General features: G+C 51.0%; 1 protein-coding gene across 1 annotated transcript in view; it reads left to right on the top strand.

Moving 5' to 3' along the window:
* LOC109302009 overlaps nt 1–5095 on the top strand; it is a 25181-nt gene that overhangs the window by 11511 nt on the left and 8575 nt on the right. The gene's annotated exons all lie outside the window — the stretch shown is intronic.

Genomic DNA, 5095 nt, shown 5'->3' with positions numbered 1-5095 from the left:
TCGGCAAACTTGGCCAGTCCACTTCTGACACCAGTGTCCACATCATTGATGAAAAGGTTGAACAGCATAGGCCCTAGGACAGAGCCTTGAGGGATCCCACTGGTCACAGTGCACCGAGATGATTGGCTTCTGTCAACCACCACCTTCTGGGTCCTACCGTGGAGCCAATTCCCCAGCCAGCAGATTGTGGTGAGGTCGAGGCCACAGTTAGCCAGTTTTGTCAAGAGGTGATCATGGGATACCAAATCGAAGGTTTTTTTAAAGTCAAGATATATGACATCAATCTCTTCCCCCTTGTCCAGGTGATAGGTCACCTGGTCATAAAAGGAAATGAGGCTGGTCAAGCAAGACCTATCCACAACACACCCATGCTGGGGATCCCTCAGGATATTGCCGTCAGCTAGTCTGTTAAGGATGGCCTCTTTGATAATCTTTTCCAAGACCTTCCCCAGGATAGAGGTCAGGCTGATGGGCCTGTAGTTTGCCAGATCTACTTTCCTCCCTTTCTTGAAGATAGGCACCACATTGGCCTTCTTCCAATCTTTGGGTACTTCACCAGAGCACCAGGAGTTCTCAAAGATCCATGCCAGGGGGTGAGCTATGATGCTTGCCAGCTCCTTGAGTACCCTTGGGTGTAAACCATCAGGGCCAGCTGACTTGAAGGTATCCAGCCTGTCAAGGTGTTCCTTCACAAGGTCAGCTTCGATGGAGAGTAAGGAATCTCCCTCACCCGGGCCTCTCTGTCCCACAGCGGGCAGGGCGTCTCATGGGACTGGTGAAAAACTGACGCCAAGTACCCATTTAGCAAGTTGACTTTTTCATGGGCATCAGTTGTCAGTTGTATCATCTGGTTTAACAGGGGTTCAGTGTTGCCCTTGTTCTTCCTCTGGCTATTGATTGAAGGAGGAGGGGACTCATGTTTATGGGGGAGGAATGGGGGTGGGTATTGTGAAGGGAATAAAGCTTTTTTGTCACAACATGTGCCTGGCTTGAGTGTGGTGCTGGGAGTGGATAGAGGCTGTATGGATGGTGAGGCAGGTGGGCTAGAGTGAGGAGTGCTCCAGGAGGTGGTCCTCCAGAGCATCCCACATGCAGTGCCCTGGCCCCTGCTGATGGGTGTGCAGCTCACCTGGGGCCTCACCAGCGGGGACCCACTGTTGCTGCTGCCTCTGCAGCTCATGCTCCTGCCACCAGGCTGCCTCCAACCAGCATGCCTCCTCTACCCAGGCCTCCCAGAACATCTTTCCCTGGGCCTTGCAAATATTGTGCAGCACACAAGCTGCTATGATGACCTGGAGGAGGTTGTTCTCAGCCACTTCAAGGTGGGCAGTGAGGAACCGCCAGCAGCCCTTGAGGCGGCTCAAGGAGCTCTTGATAGGGGGATGGGTCTGGCCGAGATACCTATTAAAGTGGGCCTAGCAGGGGTCCAGGTGCCCAGTGTAGGGCCTCATCAGCCACAGGAGGAGCAAGTATGCTGGGTCCCTGATGAGCAGGGATGGAACGACAATGGCGCCCAGCTGCAGGTCCTCCACTCCCAGCACAAAGCACCTGCTCTCCATCAGCACGCCCAGGCCAGAGTTCCTGAAGGTGTGTGTCGTGCACTCTGTCCACCCAGCTGGTGCTGACATTGGTGAGGGTTCCCTGTAGATCAATGACTACCTGCGGGACCACTAAGTGGAACCCTCTGCAGCTATAGTAGGGCTGGTCTCCATGGGGTGGGCAGGTCACCGGGATGTGGATCATGTCCAGGGCCCTGATACACTGGGAGAACCCCTGCACACAGAACCCTGTGACCACTGCCTGGGGGTTGCCACCAGGTGGTGTCCACCAGCATGTCCTAGAGGGTGCTGCACATCTCCAGGATGGCCTCCCCAGTGGTGGCCTTGCCAACCCTGAACAAGTGCCCCACATACTGCAGGCTGGCGGGAGTGGCCAACTTGAGCAGCGCCATAGCCAGATGGGTGCCAGCAGGGAGGGCCAGGCTCATGCCAGTACCCTGGCTCTCCAGATGGGGCCAGAGCCGGTGGAGCAGGTTGGGGAAGATGACCTGGGTCAGGCAAAAGCCGTCAACCCACTGCTCATCATCCCAGTCATGTTGCACCAGGTGCTGCCACCAGTCCCAGCTGGCATGGGTGGCCCAGAGGTGGTGGAGCTGGAGGGCCAGGAGGGTTGTGGTGGCCATGGCGGTGGCCTCCTGAAGCCCATCATCAATGTGGCTGGCAGCAGGAGCTGCGCAGCAGCAGAGGCCTTGGGAAGACACATGGAGGTCAGCCAGGTGGTCACTGCATGTGGAGGAGCTGGGTAGAGCAAGATGGCTGTGGGCCAGGTGATGATGAGTGTAGTGGGCCAGCAGGGCAACCAAGGTGGCCAGCAGGATTGGGATACTCTGTCACTCACTGCCAGGGCCGGGTCTGGGGCAGTTATAACTCAGGAATGGAGAGGGGGCACAAACAGAGATGCCACATGCTGCCTCTGTGCATGCCATGCTGCTTATCTGAACACTGGAACCAGCTGCCCAGAGATCACAGAATAAGGCTGTGTTTTAAAGGTGGCTGCCAAGTGCCGGCAGCTGGCCTGGCTTCAAACATGGGTTCCAAGTGCTGAAAGCTGGGACCGGAGGCTGGATCTCCCCCAGTGGCCACAGGGGCACGTGGCAGGGCTGGAAGGACGTGGCACTAAATTTAATGCCAGGTCCTTGCATATATAGACACCTGCTCAAAATTGTTTACTGTGTAGTAGGTTAATACACAGTAAATCTGGTTGCACTTAAATGCATGTGTAGATATGCTTAATGCCTTTTTCACCCCCGTCTTCACAGGCAAGGCCAGCTCCCAGACTACTGCACCTGGCAGCACAGATTGGGGAGGAGGTGAGCAGCTACTTGTAGCAAAAGAACAGGTTAGGGACTATTTAGAAATACTAGATATATACAAGTCCATGGGACTCGACAGGATACACCCAAGGGTGCTGAGGGAGTTGGCCAATGTGATTGCAGAGCTCCTGGCTACCATCTTTGAAAAATGACAGTGATCAGGAGAGGTTGTGTATGATTGGAAAAGGGCAAATATAGTGCCCATCAGAAAGAAAGGGGAGAAGGAGGATCCAGGGAACTACAAACCATCAGCATAACTTCAGTCCTTGGAAAAGTCATAGAGCAGGTTCTCAAGGAATCCGTTTCTAAGCACTTGGAGGAGAAGGTGATGATTAGGATGGATTCACCAAGGACAAGTCATGCCTGACCAACCTGATTGACTTCTATGATGAGATGACTGGCTTTGTGGATGCGGGGAGACCAGTGGATGTGTACCTTGACTTAAGCAAAACTTTTGATATGGTCTCCTGCAACATTCTCACAGGGAAGCTAAGGAAGTACAAGTTGGATGAATGGAATGTAAGGTGGATAGAAAACTGGCTAGATCATCAGGCTCAGAAGGTAGTAGTCAATGGCCTAATGTTTATTTGGCAGCTGGCATCAAGTGGAGTGCCCCAGGAGTTGTTCCTGGGACCAGTTTTGTTTAGTATCTTCATCAATGACCTGCAAGATGGCATAGAGTGCACCCTCAGCAAGTTTGAAGATGACATGAAATGGGAGTAGTACATATGCTGGAGGAAGGCCAAAGCTCAATTTGAGTTGTAGCTAGCAAGGGATGTGAAGGGTAACAAGAAGGGTTTCTACAAGTATGTCACTAACAAGAGGAGGATCAGGGAAAGTGTGGGTCCCTTACTGAATGGGGGAGACAACCTAGTGACAGAGGATGCAGAAAAGGCTGAAGTACTCAATGGGTGCATCTACATGAGACTTTGCACTTGTCCTTATTGAACCTTGTGAGATTTCTTTTGGTTCAATCCTCCAATTTGTCTAGCTCTCTAGGGTAGGGTTAGGATTTAGAGAGCTAGACAAATTGGAGGATTGAACTAAAAGAAATCTCACAAGGTTCAATAAGGACAAGTTCAAAGTCCTGCACTTAGGACGGAACAACCCCATGCAGTGGTACAGGATGGGGACTGCCTACCTAAGCAGCAGTTCTGCAGAAAAGAACCTGGGGGTTACAGTGGACAATAAGCTCAATACGAGCCAGCAGTGTGCTCTTGTTGCCAAGAAGGCTAACGGTATACTGGGCTGCATTGGTAGGATTGTTGCCAACAAATCAAGAGAAGTGATTATCCCCCTCTGTTCAGCACTGATGAGGCCACATCTGGAGTACTGTGTTCAGTTTTGGGCCCCCCACTACAGAAAGGATGTGGACAAGTTGGGGAGAGTCCAGTGGAGGGTAATGAAAATGGTCAGGGGGCTGGTGCACATGACTAATGAGGGGAGACTTAACTGGGCTTATTTAGTCTGGAGAAGAGAAGACTAAGAGGGAATTTAATAGCAGCCTTCAACTCCCTGAAGGGTGGTTCAAAGGAGGATGGAGCTAGACTGTTCTTAGTGGTGGCAGATGATAGAACAAGGAGCATTGGTCTCAAGTTGCAGCAAGGGAAGTTTAGTTAGCTATTAAGAAAAAAACTTTATCTGTAGAAGGGTAGTAAAACACTGGAACATGTTACCCAGAGAGATTGTGAACTCTCCATCCTTGGAGGTTTTTAGGACCTGGCTAGAAGAAGCTTTGGGTTGGATGATCTAGGTAGGGATGGTCCTGCTTTGAGCAGGGGGTTGGACTAGATGACCTCCTGAGGTCCCTTCCAACCCTCATTTTCTACGATTCTATGACTGACTCCTTAGGAGACCTTTCAGAATACCTCTTATTATATTAAGCACTTCAGAGGAAATAAACAGAGGAAACAGCTAATTTCTGTAAGGTGATTGGACTTTGTTTCATGTAATGCCACCCCCTCTGTTCAGTTGGAGGTCCCTCTGGGAAGTGTACAAAAGGGCAACTTCAGGTACCTGGGGCATTTTAATGTAAAAAAATTAGTCATCTGTAGGGTTTGGTCAATTCTAGAATTAGGTAGCAGCTGAGTAGAGGCCTTACAGACTGTAAAGAAATGCTGAAATTCTATTTTAGGCACCTAAGGTAAATCCTCGGATATCAATTTACACATACCCTTTAGGATATCCTCAACCTGTGCCTTCTCTCATCCCTTCTCCCTTACA

The sequence above is a fragment of the Gavialis gangeticus genome, unplaced genomic scaffold (assembly GCF_001723915.1).
Source record: "Gavialis gangeticus isolate Ggan-Ray unplaced genomic scaffold, GavGan_comp1, whole genome shotgun sequence".
NCBI classification, from domain to species: Eukaryota; Metazoa; Chordata; order Crocodylia; family Gavialidae; genus Gavialis; species Gavialis gangeticus.
This window is presented reverse-complemented; position numbering and strand designations above follow the sequence as displayed.